Here is a 21569-nt window from a genome sequence, read left to right as displayed (position 1 = left end):
AAAAAGGAAGTCTGTGTAGGTTTCATATTGATGGACCTATGGTAGTAGACTCAAACCATGAAAAGAGTGTGAACCAGAGAAGAGATACTCAATAATAATTGGAGAAGATGACAGTCAGCCTCACTTTATGACAGCCCAATGCTGGCACAATGGGCTCATGAATTAAGTGGCCACAGTGGCAGAGATAGAGGCTATATGCCTGGACTCAATAACATGGGATGCCTCTTTCCAAGGCTGATCTAGGTACTGCTATGGCTAAATACCCAATCTGTAAGCAGCAGAGATCAGTGTTGAGCCCTTGTAATCGTACTCTCTCTCAATGAAACCAGTCAGTCACTTAGTGGCCAGTCGATTACATCAAACTTCTTCTACGGTGGAGGGAGAGATGATTTATCCTTGCTGGCATTGTTATATGGAAAGATATGAGTTTTCCTTTTCTGTCTGCAGTGCCATCACCAGCACCACAATGTGGGGGCTTATACAGTTCCTGAAATACCATCGTAGTCATGAAAACTACTTGACTTATTATACAGCCCACCATCAAGAAGCAACTGACGTAACAGAATAGTGGACAGGCTTATTAAAAACTCAATTAATGTACCAGCTTGGTAATATTGAACTTAGAGTTGCAGCACTATCTTCAGAGCAGAGTAAATGCTCAGAGTCAATGGTCAAAAGATGGTGCTGGATCCCTAATACGTAAAATACATAGATTCATGAACCAAGGGGTTTACGTAAAATTAGGCACTCTTATCAACACTGTCTGAGACCCACTTGTAAAATTTTGTGCTTAACCTCTGCTGGACTTGAGGTCCTGTTTTCATGAAGAGATAACCTCCAAAGGAAGAGTTCCACTCTATTGGAAGCTAGGACTACCATTTAGTCACTCTGGATTCTTCATACTAGTGGACCCACAAACAAGGAAATGATTACAGTACCGCTGTGGGTAATTGATCATGATTGTCAGGAGGAGAAGGGTTGCTGCTATGTGTTGGAGAGGAATAAGTCAGGGAATTCACTTGGAAATGTCTTGCTAGTTCTACACCCAGTGAAAATGGTGACTGGGCAAGGATAACAACCATGACTTGACAAAGGCATGAGTCCAAAGCCCCCAGGATTGAAGTTCCAGGCCATCTCACTAGGTAAGCAGCCTAGACCACTAGCGAAGATTACTAGACCAGCCAAAGTGCTAGCTAAGGAAGAAGAAAATATTAAATGGGTAATGTATTAGTCTTCTTGGGCTGCCATAACAAAACACCATAGATCGGATGGCTTAAACAACAGAAATTTATTTCTAACAGTTCCGGAAGCTGAGAAGTCCAAGATCAAGGTGCTGACTGATTTGGTTTCTGGTGGGAGCTCTTTTCCTGGCTTGCAAATGGCATCCTTCTTGCTGTGTGTTCACATGGCCTTTCCTTGACTACTTTGTAAAGGCTCTATGTCGAAATACAGTCACATTGAGGGCTAGGGCATCAATGTGTGAATTTTGGGGGGACACAAACATTCACTCCATAATAGGTAGTGTAGGAGCGAGAGAATGAATTTGAAATATGTGCCTCAGGACCAGGTATAGCAGGAGGAACTGGAGCTAGTCCCACCAGTCCACTTTTAATAACTGGCTAGCACTTTGAAGGGGACTTGGTGATGAATCAGACTAATGGAAGGCACAAATGGATGTAAGAAGTGTAAGAGGTGGATGGTACTGGAAGCAGATGATGTTGGATATCTCTTGTGTGCAACTTCAAATTCTCTTAGAGCAGTTTGAGACACATTTCATAAGCGACCAATAATGACTCTCAGGCTCAAGCAACAGTTGCCTGTATCAGGGCCAGCTAGACAACGCATGCTTATAGAGGCTTATCTCCCTTTTCTGTTTCACTTTCCCCTGTCCATCGTGTCTGCTTTTTGTGGTCACTTTCCAAATACACTATCTTCACTTAAGAGTTTGTCTCAGGAACTGTTTTGGAGGAAACTCTGTCTAAGACATCCACTTTAAACAACCTTACCAAAATAATTACAGCAAAGGGACTGACACATGGTGTGAACCCAATAAATATTTATATAGTGTATGCTGCTCTCTGGATGTAACAAGCTCTTCCTGGATCTTTGGCTCTGTCTGGATCTTTGCTCAGGAATTTCTTTTTATCCCAGTACCTCCATCAGATTTATCACCTGTAAAATTTCTGCTCATTTTTCAAATCTTAATTTGTTTGTAACTCTACTATGTAAACTCCCCTGAGTTCCAAAAGGAAATATAATGCAATTTGTTCACCAAACAATTTGATTTCTGGAAGTACTGAAAGAATACATTTCCCAGTCAGCATTGCATGTAGCTGGGACAATGCGACTGAGTTCCAGCCAGGGAAATGTGGGCAGAGATGATATAAGTGATTTACAGCCCTAGCCATAAAATTATATGCATCAATTTCCATCCTCCATCTATCTCTGTCTATGCAGTTAGAAGTGGAGGATTAAAGATGGCAAAACTATAAGACGGAGCAGCCTGGTTTCTGGTTCATCACTTGGAGGAGAGTTGTCCATGAATATCAACAAACCACATTAGACTTTACTTGAGTGAAAAATAAACGTTCTTTGTGTTAAGCCACTGAGATGTCAGGCTTTCTTTCCACATCAGGGTAGCCTAACATATCATAACTAACATACCCAAGACAGAATAGGATTCCTCTATGTTCCTCCTGGACTCCAGATGTAACTATATTAAATAAATGAATATTTAATTCTAATTGTCGCATTTCATTTCCACTCCTTTGACTGTAACTTCTTTAGATTTCCCAATGCTGGTACTATATTACATATTTATTGATCAGATAGATGGATGGGGAAGGACATATAAAATTATTTTGTTGGATTTTAGGACAAAAATGTTTAGAAATTATTGGGGGGTATATTTTGATTGACCAGGAAAGAGAAACTTTCTAAAAATTCCAGCCATGGAACAATGGTAAAGGGCTGCTAGAGGCGATGAGAAATTTATTTCTGGGGGTCTTAGTTGGCCTGGAATTAAAAGACCATTTGTCCAGGGGCTGGCCCTGTGGCTGAGTGGTTAAGTTCGCGCGCTCCGCTGCAGGCGGCCCAGTGTTTTGTTAGTTCGAATCCTGGGCGCGGACATGGCACTGCTCATCAGACCACGCTGAGGCAGCGTCCCACATGCCACAGCTAGAAGAACCCACAACAAAGAATACACAACTATGTACCGGGGGGCTTTGGGGAGAAAAAGGAAAAAATAAAATCTTTAAAAAAAAAAAAAAAAAAAGACCATTTGTCCAAACTGTTCAACTTACTAGTGAAATTCAGGGAAGTCGGAGGACTTGCCCAAAGCCTAACTTAGAAATGAAGCAAAGAAAGCTTAGCTTCTTAATGCTGTCTTTGTTAAAGTTAATGATAATGACTAACCCTACAACACACAGTATGTGCTAAGGAACTATCTAATCCTTACAACCACCTAGCAACAGGCCTGGAAGTGAAATTGAATCTCCTGTCTCTGATGCCAGTACTTTATTAAGTAAAAATTCAGAGAGACTGAGCAACCAGAACATGAAACAGTACCGATCTGAGTTCAAATCCTGATAATTCACCATGTGCCTTTTGGTTAATTACTTAATCTGGCTCAGGAAGGTTTCTCATGTATAAAAATGGGATATGATGCTCTGATGGATTTTCATGAAATTGTGTTAAACCCTGAGCCTGGTAAAAGGTTGGGATTATAATTATCATATTTATCATAATTTTAGTTATTACAAGAAATAAACATTTCTTATTCAAATCTATTATTTACATTTTACTGGAATGGTACTAAGTACATTTCAGCTATATTGCAGGTCAGAGTCTTTGGCAGCTAAGTCAAGAACATGAATCCTATGGAAAAATGCAGTTTAAGACCCAAACAACTGAATTTAAGTGAATTGTGGAACACAAGGATTTTTTTCAAACTGGGAACTCTCTGGAAAGACACTTTTATAACAAGCGTGACTCCAATTAATTTCAAGCAGTGAGTGGAGAGAGATAAGAAAGAGCTAATCTGGGAATTCAGATGACTGTGAAGGCTGGAAAGTCCCAGAACACCATCCTCTCCTTAAATTCCTAGTTCCCATATTTTGTTGGGGAGGGGTAGTATTCTTCAATCCTGGTTTCATGAAAATGAGTAATTTAGTAAATGTAGCACTATAGGATCAGGGAAGGACTAACTTGACAGAATCATCATCAAAAGGGTAAATTTTTGCTGTTGGGATTCAGCTTGTGCTTAAGTTTTGGGTCCGTGATAGCTCAAAGATCCACATTTATTTGGGGAGATGCTCCTAGAGAATAAACAGTGGGATGATCACTCCAGGAACCTGGCTGTTCAGGATGCTGGTGTGTGTCTCATGGGTGACAGTAAGACAGGTGTGTGTGATGACCTAGATTCTGACACACCTAGGTAATGAATCCTGGCTACGCCTCGTAATATCTTGTAAACTTGAGAATGTGACTTAAACCTTCCAAGCCTCAGTTTCCTCATGTGTAAAACAGTGATGATGATACCTGCCCCATCTGATCATTGTAATGATTCAATGAGAATGAATATGCATATTTTATTTAGCACAGTACCTGGCACTTAATAGGTGGTCAATAGCAGTTTCTTTCTTCCTTCCTTCCTTCCATTAAGCAAGAGTAAAGAGACATGACTGAAATTAGCAAATACAATTAGCAAACTCATTGAGTACTAACTTGGAAGTATTGAACACAAGCGCATACACTGTTCCAATTTTCTTTTAGGCAGGCGGGTGCCTTTCATACCCTGATCTCTTCTTCTTCTCCTCACCAAAGCCCCCCAGGACATAGTTGTATATTCTAGTTGTGATTGCCTCTGGTTGTGCTGTATGGGACGCCACCTCAGCATGGCCTGATGAGCGGTGCCATGCCAACATGCTCCTGCCAACATTTGCCCATAAAATTCACCTTTGAGATTCACTTTGATAAAACCCCACAGACAGAGACAGGTGAGGGAGGGAGGACAGGACCACTGGCTCAGACCCTCCTGTGCAAATCCCCTTCCCCCCGTGATGGATTGTGTGGGAAGTTAGAATAAAGCCTACAGACGTGACAGATTCGTAGGCACAGCACAAATGGGGGTCTGCCTTTTGTTTCCTGCTCCATTCCTTTGGGAAGCTGGGTAAATCACCACTGATCTGCTTATCTGGGGATTAAGGATTAGAGTCACTTCAAGAAGACTGTGCTTTGGCTCCTGATGGTTGGAAAGCGGTTTAACAACTTAGAAATGAAGCAAAGAAAGCTCAGCTTCTTAATGCTGTCTTTACTGAAGTTAACGATAATAACTAACCCTAGAACACACAGTATGTGCTGAGTTATCTAATCCTTACAACCACCTTATGATCTAGGCATACTATCATTCTACCTTTCACACATGAAGAAACTGAGGCACAAAAAGTCCAAGCAACGTGTTCAAGGACACGATACTAGGGAGTGGTGGAGTCAAAATCAAAATCCAAAAAATGTGACTCCAGAGACTTTGAGCTTCACCATTATGTTCTACTGCCAAGTTCTTTTTTTTTCAAGCACCACCACATGGGATGGTATTCTTTTTTTTTTTTAAAGATTGGCACATGAGCTAACATCTGTTGCCAATTTTCCTTTTTTTTTCCTTTCTTCTTCTTCTCTCCAAAGCCCCCAGTACGTAGTTGTATATTCTAGTCGTGAGTGCCTCTGGCTGTGGCATGTGGGATGCCGCCTCACCATGACCTGATGAGCGGTGCCATGTCCACGCCTAGGATCCAAGCCAGCAAAACCCTGGGCCGCCGAAGTGGAGTGTGCGAACTTAACCACTGGGCCACGGGCCGGCCCCAGCTTCTGAGTTCTTTTAGCAACTCTTCATTAAAAGACAATGCCTCACAAGAAAATGCCTTGCATTCTTTTGAGGAACTTTTGAGGTATATTTTACTTTCAGTGAAGTCTTATTTGGCTTCACAGAGAGTAAAAAATACCAATTATTTCACAAGATGCTGGCCTCATTAAAAAAACATTATTTTCATTTTATAGCTATATATTTTTCTTCTACAGGTTTTTTTTTTTTGAACCTATATAAACCCCATAGAAGAGATGCCTTCTATATGAGGGGTGAGAACTCCAGAGGTATGTATATGGCAAGCCACTGAGAGGTATGCACAGGGCAAGACACTCGGGTACAAAATAAGCAATACTACTTATTTCTTATTATATAGTATCTATTTATTCTGTCTCATTTTTAAAAATGTTCCCTTGTTAGTGTCTTTTAATAAATAATATATTTATTATTATAGTAGTTCTTCTATGTAATTTATAAATTAATATTGTGCCTATATTGGAGATGAATCCTCAAAATTTTTTCTTACTAATAAAGGTGAATATTCAAACAAGTTTGGAGGCCACTGTTTCAGGGACCCTAGAATTTAAGAAACTAACCTTTAATGCTTTATTGCAATGAATCAATTCCATCACTTTCACAGGATGAATTAGTCTTCAACAGACTCAGTGGATTTATGGGCAATATCAAAGTTACTTACATTTCTGAGGGATTCATTATAATACAAAATTTTGAGATTTCTAGCATAGCATCTAATGCATAATGAACTCAAAGAATATTATAGGAAGGAAGGAAGGAGAGAGAGAGGGAGGAAGGAAGGAGGGAAGGAAGGAAGAAAGGAAGGAAGGAAAGAAGGAAGGAGAGAAGGAAAGAAGAAAAGGAAAGTTGATATCTTTCTTACACAGCATTTTAAGACATCTTTAACATCACAGACTTTTACAGGGTCTTGATCTTTTCCCCACAGCAAGAAAACTTTTTGATAAGAAACACAGACTGTCCTTGGGTTCAGCATATTGGGATGTTCACCCTGAATCGAACAAATCTGGCGGTTTGGTAGGAGTTGGGGAAAACAGTTTCACAGTGCCAAGGATCTGGCACATAGCAGATACTCAATAAATGTCTCTTTAGTTAATAAAAACATATCTTACAGTTATTGTGTACTATGTTATGGGCACTGTTCTACAGGCTTTACTCATATTATTTCCTTCAGGCCTCACAGCATTGTTATGAAACAGGTTCTATTATTAACCTCATTTTACAGATGAGGAAACTGAGGCCAGAGAGGTTAAGTAACTTGCCCAAGGTCACACAGCTAGTGACAGATGTAAAATTCAAACCCATGTAATCTGGTCTCCGGGCCCTTCCTCCTAACCACTACATTATTGCTCAGGAACTCTCCATCACTTCCCTCTTCCCTATTTTTAAACTTCTTTTCCCTTTTAAGAATACCTTTGATTTTCATTTTAACATATTTATGCTGGATTTTGCAAGGTGGGGGTGGGGATTGGGTTGGGCTGTGGGAGAGTTCCCAGAATACTATGGAAAGATTAGTTAAAACAATAATACGAAGAGGATAATGAGGAACATTATCATGATAACCCGCACCTTGTTTAGCACTTCAGTTTTCAAAGTACTCAAGTATATAACTGAACATTATACTTAACATTTAACACTTCCAGAATCTTCTCAGGTAGGCCATATTTTCCCATTTCTGATAAAGGAAGAAGCTTTGATGGAAAAGGTTTAACCACAATCATAAAGCTAGCTCGAATTTGGATCATCTTATTCCTGGTCCTGTGCTCTTTAAATAATCTGTCCAACTGACACCCTTTGACAATGGGCTGTTTAGGTTGGTACTTGTTCTTAAAACGTACTAATAACAATTCCTTACATTTGTGGAGAGCCAGATTAGCAAGTAGGTTCCATACCAGCTCTTACTTATTGGTTGTAATCAACGGTGTTAAGAAGGATTCTGAGGCTGAAACTGTGGGAATGAGTGCAGTGGTTGATTTGTCGCATCTTTCACGGCGACATGTGCAGTGGTTGAGGGAACACGTCCAGCGTATTCACAAAACTTCTCACTGAGATTAGCGTTTTGGAGATTGCTCTCTTATATATTGTTTCTTCCAGATACAGCTATCCTTTTAGGGATTCCACAGCACTATATTCATACTTCTGTGTTTTTAGGTTAATAACTACATAAATATCTAGTGGTTTTTTTTCTCACTCTCTTTCGAAGTCAGAGACCTCCTGTATCTTGACATTCCTTCAGTCTGACAGAAATCCTGGCACATAGCAGGACTCAGTAAATAGTTATTGAACATCTTATGACTAAAAATAATTTTGTGAGAGGACCATTATCAGCTGTCAGTTTAAGAAGGCTGAGAATTCCATGAAAGCCATCTTGAGTTGGCACAGAGTTCATGAGCTTTTCTCCTGGACTATCTCCTATTCCTAAGACGTAAATGGCTTTCCTCATGATCATTGGGACTTTTCCAGGCATTGGTATGCTAGGAGGGGACCAAAGATTTCTAAAGTTGCTCCCTCTAACTGACCTACTGTACACTGTTTGGAATTAAACTGCCTGTGTTTCCTGCAAACTTCATCAGTTCCCCACAGACATGAAAAGAAATCGTTTCCACTGAGCCATTTTGCTAGGAGACCTCTACTAAAATTGTCCTGAAGAAGAAATTATTCTCAACCCCTGGGGTCACTTAGCTCCAGCCGACTTCTCCTTTTTCTTTTAATCTGTTCTACTTCACTGCCTCCTTTTTTGTGTGTTCTTGAAGGTATCGCCTTATTTATCTTGATGGTTTCTCAACTAATTGAATACAGCACCGAGCTCTTTCTCCCTTGACTCTTTTGGATGTTTCTGCTACCCCAAGGGGAAGGGTCTCCATCAGACAGCTTGACTTTGAGATACTAGCTTATTGAAACTACTTTAAAAGTTATTGTTATTTATGAGGCTGTTCAAAGTTTCCACGTTTAGCTAAACATAGAGAATGGAGAGATACCAGTCTTAGCTCGTGGTGGTAGCATTCCTAATTTGTGGATAGGGGAATAGTTTCTGGAAACAAAAGGATAGATACATCTTGTAGCTTGATTTTTAGGTCTGTGTATATTGTCACCAAAGGGTCCTAATGTGATTTTTTTTTTTTAAAAAAAGCAAGGAATTACCTGTATTTGAAGATAAGGAACACAAAACATAAAGTCCAAATGACACAGAAACATTACATAGGAGAAAGAAGTAACTGGCTTAGACCTGAATCTTTCTTTCTGACTTGGAAAGAACTTGCTTCTGACCCCATAGTTAGCAAATATTTTCTGGTTCTTTAACACATGCACACATGTGTACACACACCCTCCCCTCCACAGAAAAGGAAAATATTCCCAAACTGCTCATAGTAGTACATATTTTGCCACTCCTTTTTGTCCATCCTCATCTACCAAATCCATTTTATGAAATACTTTCAAAAACATTTTCATCAAGGTAAGGATTTTATTTGAAAAGCTACAAAATTCTAAGAAAAGGTTCCTACTACCTTCTCCTTCTGCATACTGCCCCGTCCCCAATGACTCCCCAGGGCTCAGGATTTTCCAGGCTTCTATCTTTAGTATGCTGTATGTGTAATGAATCATAGTGTCCACCTGTAAGTGTCATAAACAGATGGTATAAATATGCTTGCATAATGTGACTCAAAACACATCTCCAGTTTTAGCTGGAGTTCAAACAATATTCACAGTTCCAAGAAACCTGTGGCTTGCAACTTCAGGGTCAGTGGGAGGAGAATACCGGAAAACTGAAAGCCCGTATTCTCTGTTGCCTGTCAGTGCAGGCTGTACGGAAGGGTCCGCCAAGCAGAAGGTGCAGTGGGAGAGGAGTGACAGGAAACCCTATTTTCCATTTGCTCTTGAAGCCAATCATTTTAAAGACTCTCAAGAAATTGGTCTCTGGAGTGGGTGGTTTCACACATGATCTTCCCTCTGCCTGGAATGTCCTTCCCTCCGTTCCACCTCTCTTGTTTTTCCCTCCTTTCATTCGTCAAGTCTCAGCTGCGAAGTGCTTTCCTGCAGGAGGTCTTCCCAGCCCACAGACCAAGTGAAGAGGTCTCTGCCTCACGCTCCGATGACACACTAGAATGGGAATCCTCTAGGGCTGGGATTGTGCTGTCTCATAGACTGATGAACGCCCAACATCGGGCACAGACAGTGCTTGGCACTTAATACATGTTATTCATTTGAAGGCCTATCCCAATAAACAAACAACTGAAAAAGCTAAACAGCCCCATTAAAATTTCAGTGTGACATTACCTGACTTCTTAAAGAGTGATAAGGATTGACTTTTGAAGAAAAAAAAAGTAAACAGATTTTTCATTGATTGTGTGAGGTTTCACTCATTCCTCAGTATGTCTCTCTCACAAGATCCAGATCAAGTGTCCTATCCTCTTCGAATCCTGTCTGACCTCCCCAGGCAGGCAGTAGCTTTCTCTTCTATGATCACACAGTGCTCACTCATAGCCTGGCTTTCTTCTTTCTTCTTTTTATTCTCTCCTAATAAGTCACTAGCTACTTAAGGTTGTGAACTGGGTCTCTGGTTCTTTGGCCTCATTCTGCTTTTCCTAAAAACTAGCATATAGCTTGGCATAGGGCTAACATTCACATTTGCTGAAATGATTGAAAGACAGAACATCTATTCATTTAACCAACATTCGATAAACATTTATGGAGAGCCCAACTGTTTACCAGCTACTGCTTTAGGTGCTTGAAATACATCAATAAAATATTTCCTACTCAAATAAACATTTGGGAGGTTTTTAACCTTTCCAAAAACTAGAGAAACAGTTTCCAGGTTTGTTTTGTAACTATTTACCTAAGCAATGCACACAGATACCTACTACAAGTTGCTAAATATTAGGTATTGAATTCTAAGGTTGTGTTTAAGAGTCAAGTTTAGTAGCATCTCTTCAGTTATGGATGAACCTAGCACCTTGAAGACGTGTATTGAGTAATGGAAATACAAGAAGTAGCTAAGTGAGCATAGAATCTCTATGTTTACCGGAGTTACCATGGGCACATATATCAGTGAATTGGTGAGGATTCTTTTCACTTTTTCATTATAAGCAACTTAAAATGTCCTGCTTGTTAATCTTGAATCAGTACTTAAAATTGTACTTAATTAAATTTCACTTTTTAAAAAGTGCCTAGTCCTTCATAAAAAAATAATCCTCTCTTTATTATATTTAAATTAAGTTCACCTAGAAATAGATTTTTTGGATGTTTAAGCTAGAATCATTAAAAATGCACAAGAATTTCGTGCTGTGCAATCTTTATCTTTTCTAATGATGCTACTTTAGCTGAGGAATGTTTAAACAACTAGAACTTGCTCATTATCGGTCATTTTGACATCGTGAATGATGTATGGAATATAGCACTTCATATCCGTTATTATCCACTGGCACACTGCATTTCTGAGCCAGTAAGCAAAATTTTAAGGAGCAAACTTTCAGTGTTAATTGGAAAAATCAATAAACTTCTGATAGTGAATTTCATGCCTTCTATTTCCCTAATTTGAGAAGCTGCCTCCATTTAAATCCATGGTGTTAACCCCATTAATATTATTTTGTGGAAAGGCAGATGGTGACTTGTCATTCTTCTAGGCTGTAAAGGAGACATGTATCAAATTTTTGTCAGATTTATACTAACAGGGCTTAACGTTTCTTAAAGGGCTTCGTAGCACTGCAGACTTCATGAACAGGTCCTCTCGTTCATCGTAGAATGCTACTTCCTGTATAGATGAACTACAGGAGCAGTTACATCTAAGACAGGGATTCTCTGATGCCGGTTAGGGGCAGGGAATGAACATCCTCTACAATCAAAGCATAGGGGCTGGGAGGCATTACTCTTGCTGGAGCTGGTAGAGGTTGAAGACTTTCCTCTGGAGGGAAATGGAATAGGCAGTGTTTTATCCTGCCTGCATCCTCATTTCAGGTCAAGCTTTAGAGATGCTATAAACTTGTTGAACTCCACCACCTTTTTTTGTTCTTGGGAAGACCCATCCTTAGCAAGACTGTGAAATAAAACAATGTTCATTTATGGTCCACCTTCTCTTTCCAGATCCATCAATTGCAACAAAGAGGGACATGCCTAGATCCCCTAGTAGAACTATGATTGGGATTAAATTCTGAACCCAGTTTTGAGCCTGGCTCTGTCATTTGTCAGTGGTATGACCTGGGGAAGTCAATTCACTTCCTTGAGACAATATGCTCCTCTGCACAATGCAGCCGATAACACATAACTCACAGGTTTACTGTGAGGATTATATAGGTTAATGTATGTAAAATAGGGCAGTCAACTGAGAAGCAATCTATACACTTGGTAGATAATATCATCATTACCTGTAAAGCTGGCTCTGGGACAAAAATTGGCAAGACCATTTCATGGTTGGTATTCCTCCCTCCGGCAATCATCTTGCACAAATGCCAAGATTCCTCTCAGCTCTCTCGCAGCAACATCCAAAAGTAATATCTTGATGTTTCAGGGGAAAAACAAAAATTGTAACTGTCAGATCTGTGATGGAATTGTCAAAAGTAAATTAAATCAGTTACATAAGTTGTGAAGCAAGTATGGGTTCTATTTGCTCTCTGACAGTTTAAACACTGGCCTGTTTTTTTAAGGAGAGCAAATGAAAAACAAAGAGACTATAAGCACCCTCTTTTAGAGAGGCAGGCCACTCCCATGGTCAAGTAGCTGTGCCCCGTAAACCTTTTTTTTTTTGACTTGCTAAATCTGTGATGGATGAAACAGCAAAGATAGAAAAATATAGGTGAAATGTTAGCGTTACATAAAAATCATTTCAACACTAAGAAAAAGAAACTGCTCAAAGTGGGAAAGACATAAAAGAAAAATTTATCATTCATGCAGCATAATGACATTGGAAAAGGTTAGCCACTTTTTCAGACCCCACATCCAATCTCTTGTTGGCTCTTCCTTCAAAATAGATTTAGAAAGTGACCAAGTGAGCACTTTTTACCAACTCCTCTTTGTCCACTGTTGTATGAATGACAATCACCTCTTGCCTGGATCTTTGCAGTAGCTCCCTAACTAGCTCTCCCTCTGTGGCCACCTCTTCTGTCTATCCTCAACTCAGCAGTGAGAGTAATCCTTTTAAAATGTAAGTAGGGTTGTGTCGTTCTTCTGTTGAAAACTCTCCAATGGCTTCCATCCCACTCAGAGTAAACACCAAACCCTGAAAATGCCCAGGAGGCCCTCCATACCCCACTTCTATCTCTCTGACATCATCCCCTATTAGTCTTCTGTCTCTCACTCTGGATGCCTTGACCCTCCGTCTACTCAATAGTCACCTTTTGCTTGAGGGTCTTTGCACCAGCCACTTGCTCTGCTGGAGGTAGCTGCAGTAATCCATGCGCTTCCTCAGACACACACCTGGCTGTACTTTGACCTGCTTCAAGCCTTTGCTTAAATATCACTGTCTCAATAAAGCTCACCTGAAATACCTTGTTTAAAACTGCAAACAGCACCCCCACGCTTCCTGCTTCCCAATATTGCTGACCCTGCTGTATTTTTTCTTTAGCATTTATCACCATGTAAGAAACCATATAATTTATTTATTCTGCCTACTTGTTGTGTATTTTCCATCCATTTCCCCAAATATAAATTCCAAGAATGCAAGGATTTATGTCTATTCATTTCATTTGTCTATCACATTTGTAGAAAGAATAAATGGATGATATTCTTGGCCAGATACGTTTTTTATTTTCTCTTTCTTTTTTTTCCCCTCCCCAAAGCCCCAGTACGTAGTTGTATATTCTGGTTGTAAGTCCTTTTAGTTCTTCCACGTGAGCCACTGCCACAGCATGACTACTGATGAGTGGTGTGGTTCAGCACCCAGGAATTGAACCTGGGCCGCCAAAGCAAAGCATGCCAAACTTTAACCACTAGGCCATCAGGGCTGGCTCCTGATCAGATATTTTTGAAGGTGGTACTTCCAAGGAAAGCTTTAGAGAGAAGCACAAAGCCTGGCACAGAGTACTTTTGAATGGAAAAAACAAAAGAGAGTGAGTTATAAAAGAGAAATGGTGTAATAGAATTTAATGAACAGAACTAAAACTGAGATTATAAATGTTCCAAAGATTTGTTTTAAACTTCCAGTTTCTAAACATGTTCACTGCTCAGCTTAGTTCTCTCTTTGGGCTTTCTATGAAAATTGGAAAACAGTCTGGTTTTAAATTTTAGTAATGTGGAAAGAGTAGATAACATTTAGTGAAATAAAACAATGATGTTGTTTCTGTTAGAATACATCTCAATTATTAAGTCTTACAGCAAAAGCACCAGCTCATTCTGTATTCGTCTTTCAATCACCTTGTTTGATGTTAACACATTTGGTGAAAGCTGCAATTATATACCATCCTTTGGAATCAGAGGAATAGCTTTTTAAGAGGCAAAAGCAGCATTTTTGTTGCTGCTTTTGTTTTAGAAGAGTGAGTGACAGTCCTATGCTTTAGCTGCTTCTGTCCAGAGTCAGGCGATGCAGGTCAAAACCTCACATCCATGCATATTCTTCTGGACAGTCTCACTTGTCAGAAACAGACTCACATGCCAGTGTGATAAGGGCTGGAAGGTGAAAGTATGTAGTACAGTTCAGACATTAAATATACTTTGTTCTCAGTTTTTCAGGTTTCCATTCCAAGAAAGTGTTTTAAACTTTATGTTTCCATGCTTCTGTTTGGGTAGAGGGTAGTAGCATTAGTTTTTAACAAGACAAAGTTGATGGTTAACTATAGTTATTTCTCACCCATGGCTAGAATATCCTTGGGGACCTTTGGTCTCTCCTTTTATGAAGAAAGGATTCAAGAATTGGGAAAGGTGAAAGTGAAACCAACTAGGAAAAACTGTTTTTCTTATTTTTAGAGCTTCCCCAGAGATTGGGGCAGATGACATTTTACTGGTTTTCTCTAGCGGTGGGACCCCTTGTGGAGCCTAGGTTATGAGTGTGACTTCAGATGGCAATGGCTGCGTGGAGCATCTCGGGATGCCGCACACTGAGTGTCAAGGTCCAGGCCTCAGGGTAAAACCACCTCCCCAACACACACACATGCATATACACATGGACACACAAATGCATGTGCGCACACATATGCATGCACGCACATAGACACACGTCTGTAATGATATGCAGCCTCCTGCCTTTAAGAGTAGTGGGCAGAGGGTCTTTCACTGAATGTTCTAGATGACATGAGACCTCCACTGTTCTTGTATGACAATAAAGTGAGGAGGTATCATACTGAAGTCTGCTTGCATTGTCTCACTTTTCCCAGAAACATGGAGGTTCAGAACAGGCCATCTGATCTACTGAAAGAGAATAATATGAAGTTCCTTGCTCCCAAATTGAGTATAATAAAAGTTAAACCTGCTACAATGGTTCAAAGAGAAACTGAGGAAGGATTTATAATTTATCAATTACAAGTTTTCACACTACTCTTTTTTAAGTCACAAGAGGTCTGGACAAGACCATCAACACGTAATCTCTCAACCCAGTTACAGTGACCTGGGACTTTACCTGGATTATTGTAACTAACAAAAAGATCCCACTTTCTGTAAGCTATTCATACAATTGCAGTAACACATATTTGCATCTGCATAGTACCATTTTAAAGAGCTTGGTCTCTAGCTCAAGTCTATGGTCTATTCCTTCCAGAATGTTGCAATACACTGTGAAGTTATGCATTTTATCTTTGCTTTCCATAGCTAAATGGAGAGAAAGTGATACTAAAGTATCCAGCGATTCAATCCACTGAGTGGAAAATCTGAAATGTTCCAGTATTCAACATTTGCTTTCAAATTTACCACAGAGATTATTTTTTAAAGTTTCGGCTGCTATTGCCTCTATTACATAATGCTCGGTATGGCAGTCTGCTGAGGATAAACAAGCACAGAGAAACACCAGCATTTTAAACATGGATTCTGTGCTCTGTGGGTTCGTGGGAAACACTTTCTGTGGTTAATGCCTCTGGGCCACCCACCCCTTGTGGCCTAGGTCAGGAACTTCTTACCTGAAACAGTTCCTGGTGTTCTTCATAGTGTAATGGCAGGGCAAGATGTTAGGGGAAACTCTGGCTTCCAAAAAATCGACAGTGAGGACACATGGCACAAAGTGACTAAGCGCGCGGCTTGACCACATCACAGTGTGGGATTTGAGAATTCACTTTATGGAACCTCCAGTTCTTGAGAAAGGAGAAGATGTGATGCGAATGGGTGTTCACAGAGGCTCAGATGTTTACTTAAGATTTATTGCAAGCCGTATTACTCTAGGTTCCCTGTATGTACGCGGCAGACATGGACCCAACTCAACCTTGACAGATGGGCAACGTTAGAAAACATCAATACTCCATCCTGGTTCCTTTCAAAGTCAAGCTCCTTGACAGCAGAGTTTACAATCACTCCTCCTCTTTACATTCTAAGCTCCTATTCTTCCTGTAACACAGGAATGTAGTTTATGCCTGCATTATACCATGTCAACAAAACTCACTTAGATTGTTCAAACCTTCCCATTGCCAAAGCCATTGAACACTTTTTAGTCCTTATCTCATTTATTCTTCCTTTAGTAGTTGATGTGGTTGACTAGTTCTTGCTTTTCTCCCTTGATTTTGGCAGTACCTGGTTCAACATCTTCTCAGTTCTCTTTTTTTCATTTCAAGTATATTTTTACTGAATGACTGTTCTGCATCATGAACTAATACAAAAAGTAGAAGTTGTAACTTGTCCATTTGTGAATCATTTTTTGCAGTGCTGGACATTGCCCTGGGGTCTTTGATTTTGCAGAACTATATAGAAAAGTGTTTAAAACCACGGCTATTACAACCAATCTGAGTTCAAATGCTAGCTCTGCCGCTTGGAGGCTATTCAGAAGGGAGTCCTCAGGGAGAAGACTCTGAAATGAAGGTTAGTTTGTAGGACGTTTATTAAGGAATGTTTTTGAGATCAACACCATGGGGGTTTGGGAAGGAATCAGGATTGGGCAAAAAGAGAAGTCGAATCAAAGCATACCTCATGGGGATGTCTAAAGCTGGGATGCGCTTTCAGAGTTATCTGAAGCTGGGGAGAGGAGGCCATGCCTTTGTAACCTGCATCAACAATCATTGGTTGTAGGCTGCCCATGGAAAGGGTGTCATGACTTTGGGCACTGTGACTCTCTTCTCCTAGCAGGGCTGAGAGCTGAGGGCTGTCAGTCAGCAGCGCTGCTAGCCATTAGGGGAATATGTTCTGATCCTGAAGGGAATCTGGGAAGAGCCTCACAGTTTCCATTAGTATAGGTCTATATCCTTGGGAAAATTATTTAATCTTTCTGTTCCTCACTTTCTACAGCTATAAAATAGAAATAATGACAGTATAAACCACATGGGTTTGTTGTAATTGCTTAAAATGATATCTGACATGTAGTAAGTGAGTCCTCCGTAAAATTAGCCACCCAAGGAAGTTGCAGAAATAAGCCTGTGCTACAGGGCTAAATTCAACAGATTGGCAAACTATAACCTTGGACTCACCCTACACCCGTGCTCACATTCAATTCATAAATTCTATTGACTTGTTCTTTTAAATATCTTTCTTAGTGACTCCTTCTCCAGCCTCAACAATACTTTCCTAGTTCAAAGCCTTATTTGTTCTTGTCTGGGTTATGTCTTTGCTTCTAGTCTTTCTCCTTCCAAATAATCCTTTGTAAATAACTAATGGTCTTTTATATAAATTCAAGTCCAACCGTCATTTTACTACTTAAAATGCCATTGCCAATAAGGCAAAGTACAAGTTTCCTATCAGAGAGACAACCACTCCCTTATATGTAGCTAATTCTCCAGCAATAGCTAATTGCTTTTATTTTTTTCCTTTTTTCTCCCCAAAGACCCCCTCCCCCCCGGTACATAGTTGTATATTCTTCATTGTGGGTCCTTCTAGTTGTGGCATGTGGGACACCACCTCAGCGTGGCCTGATGAGCAGTGCCATGTCAGCGCCCAGGATTCGAACCAACGAAATACTGGGCCGCCGGCTGCGGAGCGCACGGACTTAACCACTCGGCCACGGGGCCAGCCCCAATAGCTAATTACTTTTAACTCACCTTTTCCAGCTCTTGTATTCCTCTGGGACCTTAACCAACTGTTCTGTGAGTTTAACTCCTCTCCACAGCTAAAATATCTTCTCTTCTATGAAGCCTTCTCCAACTCATACATATGAGTGCATAAATGCACACAGAACTTCCTTTCTCTGCCCATGGAAAAATTACTCTCTCTCTCCTCTCTAATACCCTGTGTCCTCTGTTCAGGTCTAGATTAAAGCACTTAACATATTGTATCATAGTGTGATATGGTGAGCTCTGGAATTAGGCAGTCCTAAATTTAAGTCCTAACTCAGCTCTTATTAGTGGAGTGGCCTTGGACCAATTGCACTCTTGACTTTCTCAGCCTACCTTGGAAGGTCCATGTAAGGATTAAGTGAGAAAATGCATACAAAATGGAGAAAGTGTGTACTCAGTATTTAGTAGATACGAATATTATTGTGTTGATCTGCCTGTCTCCTCCATTTAGTGAGAGCTCCTCAAGAGAAGGAGCCTTGTCTTATACATCTTGGTTTCCTTGACATCCAGGAGAGTGTCTGGCATATTAAATGACTAATTGCTGGATACATGGGTAAGGAAAGTTTTGATGAATATCATATATCATATTGAAATTGCACAACAGTGTAAAGGACAGACTTTTGGAAAAAGTGAAATGTCAAGTGTATGACACAGAAACTTAAGGAGTTATTATCTCTATTCTAAAATGAGAATGCTTCATAATCTTCCTTTTGAAAAAATGAAAGCTGTTTCAAAGGTTAAATCATATGTGGTTGTGTCATCTCTGGTAGACAAACATTATTTTCCGCTGCTGACAGGAATAAAAATCACCATGGCTAGTTAATGGTAGTGTGATACTTGTTTATTCATTCAATAAACAGTTATTTGTTGAGCATCTACTAAAAGTTAACCATACTAGGTGCAGGTAATTAAAAGATGAACAAAGGCAAATATGGTTCCTGCTCTCATGAAGGCTACAGTCTAATTAGAGGGGATGACTGTTACAGCAGTAGGTGATGATAGTCAATGTGGTAAGACCTTTCACAGGGATGTGCAAGGTGCCATAGTACCATGTAACAGGGGCACCACCAACTAGTCTGGAGGTAGTCAAGGGAAGGAAGAGTATAGTATAGCAGTTCAGAGCACAAACTTCCCAAAGGGCTTTGTAATCCACATCAAGCCTTTAGACGTTATGCAACGGCACTTTCTAAGTTTAAGCAGGGGAGTAACATAATCAGATTTCCATTTTGTGAAGACCACTCTGACTTCTATACGAAGATTGCATTAAAAAGGCCAAAACTGAAGCCAGAAAGAGCATCTGGGAGGCTACCAGCAATCTGGACAATCAGGTCTTTAGTCTCTGAATCTGATTTCCATTCACTATTTCTTTGCCTTCCAAGGAATGAGTATTATGGTAATATGATAATTAGCAACAGGTATCATAGGTATTATGACAATAACTTTGTGATTATACAAGAAAAAACAAACAATGTAAATAACCATTCAGAAGCCACTTTCTCTACCACTCTCACTTTTCAATGGAGAAGTTTTGACTCACAAATTTAGGTATCTCACTAAGTACAATCCATGTGCTTTGGACTATCCCTTATCAAGAAGGCAATAGAAAAGAAATAGAGGATGTGTTCCCTAATTCCGAGGAACTTTTAATCCAGTTAAAGAAAATAACTAGCTCTACCTAAGTGACTTGAAACCAAAGATAAAGAATGAATATAACAGCTAATTGTGTTCCCACTACACTAGCTAAGCATTCTCCATGCCCTTGCTGATTAATGGGAAATCTTCATGGGCCCTTTAACTCTAGGCAAACCTATATAAGCTCATAGCCTGCAGTAGAGTTTCTCCAGGAAGCCTACTGTTACTATGTCTGAAGGAATTTTAGTGTGTTCTCCTCAGCTATATGCATAGTTTGCAGAAATAGGGATGGAGTTGGAATATGTTCCTGTTTATCCTCCTTTAACTTCTCTCTGTGTGGGGTCCAAATTCCATTCAGATGATTAGCTGCTTGGAGTCACACATCTACCTCCTTGTCACCAGTGCAGACAATGGAATATGAAAGGCGTGAAAGTGTGAGGCCACGTGGTTGGATACCATGGAAATATTTTAATTGTGGTCATCATTCGGAAGAAGACTTTTAAGAATATCAGATATGTAGTTATTGGGCGTAATGTTTTTATTACAATAAAATGTGTTTTTAAAGCACAGGTAGTTTCCAATTTTTAACATATCATTAATAATTTAATGTTTATAAAGCAGTATTTCTTAAATGTTAAATGTTTCTAAATAAAAAAATACAGCCCACAAAGTGAAAATGTTTTAGTACTTTGTAGTGGTTTGCTCTGGAGTTTGAATCCTGCTTCTACTCTAACCATGTGAATATAAACAGATTACTATTCACCTCTGTGCCTCAATTTCCATTGCTAAGATAAAGGTAATAATAGTAGTCACCTCACTGAGGTTGTTGGGAGGATTAAACGAGTCAATACATGTAATGAGCTTAGAATAATGCTTGGCACATAAATTGTACTTATTATATTGTCATTTTGAAAGATTTTGAGAAAACATGGTCTTATCCATCAATAAATTTCCATAAAGCTATGAACATGTGAAGGCATGACTCTGGAACTAACCACATTTCATCGTAAAGACAATAACTACCCTATCCCTCACTTACAATTCTGGGTTATTATGTGGAAAAGTATTTGTAATTATTCATCCTGTATTTTATATGAAGATTTCAACATTCCACCAATGACTCTGAGATGGAAGTTGTGAGAGAGCGTTTTATCGTGTTGGGCTCTAATCATCCCAGATGGAAACCATACCTAAAGGTCAAACGGATTCTTTGGAATGAAAGATGTAGGGCGGTGCCAGTGTTGCATCATATTGCAGACCGGAGTAAAGGTCTCTGGAGGTGTGGTTGCGCACACCCTGCTTTATGGTTGTGAGAACGCACTCCACAACCAACGGCACATGGAGCTTCCTCCACAGTTCCATCTCTGAAATACGTAGACCCATGAAAACTCATGTGGCAACAAATGATTATCAGTCACAAGAGTCTGGAAGGTTCTCATTCATTAAAACAAATCTTTTGAGTACATACTCTGCCAGGTATTAGGATAAGCATGAAGATGCTGATAAAAAAACACCAACCCTCTAGACAAGAAAGTTCCAATTAGTGGAAGAAAGGTATAAGTAAAAAATTCCAATGCAGTATAATAATAGAGGTATGCAAAACTCACAGTAACGAGACCAGGGAAGTGAGAAGCGCTGTTAGACTCAGAGGAAGCTGTCCTCAGGTGGGTAGAATCTGAACTGAGTCTTGGAAGGACAAATAAAGTTACAATCAAACAAGATAGTGTCATGAGAAGAGCATTTCTGTTAGAAAGAATAAAGGCCAGAAATCTTGGCATGTTTGGGGAACTGCAAGTATTTCAGTATGTCCAGGACATACAATCTGAGGTAGGGATTGATGGGAGTTGAGGGTGGAGAAGGCTTTTTGTCTTGTGTGTCTTGCTGAGGAGTTTAGACTTTATTCTGTGGACAGTTGGGCTCCTTCATGATTTTTGACA

The 21569-nt window shown here is 39.8% G+C and overlaps 1 long non-coding RNA gene across 2 annotated transcripts in view; it reads right to left on the bottom strand.

Moving 5' to 3' along the window:
* LOC124227789 (uncharacterized) overlaps positions 1 to 18119 on the bottom strand; it is a 47139-nt gene extending 29020 nt beyond the window's left edge. For both annotated transcript variants that reach the window (XR_006885557.1, XR_006885556.1), the window contains exons 1-2: positions 17986 to 18119; positions 12253 to 12382 (exon numbers count right to left, since the gene is read on the bottom strand). This is a non-coding gene — a long non-coding RNA (uncharacterized LOC124227789). The remainder of the gene's footprint in view (positions 1 to 12252; positions 12383 to 17985) is intronic.
* Between the last annotated feature and the right edge of the window lie 3450 nt (positions 18120 to 21569).

This window comes from Equus quagga, chromosome 16, assembly GCF_021613505.1.
Source record: "Equus quagga isolate Etosha38 chromosome 16, UCLA_HA_Equagga_1.0, whole genome shotgun sequence".
Lineage (NCBI taxonomy): Eukaryota > Metazoa > Chordata > Mammalia > Perissodactyla > Equidae > Equus > Equus quagga.
The sequence above is the reverse complement of the archived record's forward strand: the minus strand, read 5'-3'. Positions and strand labels throughout refer to the sequence as shown.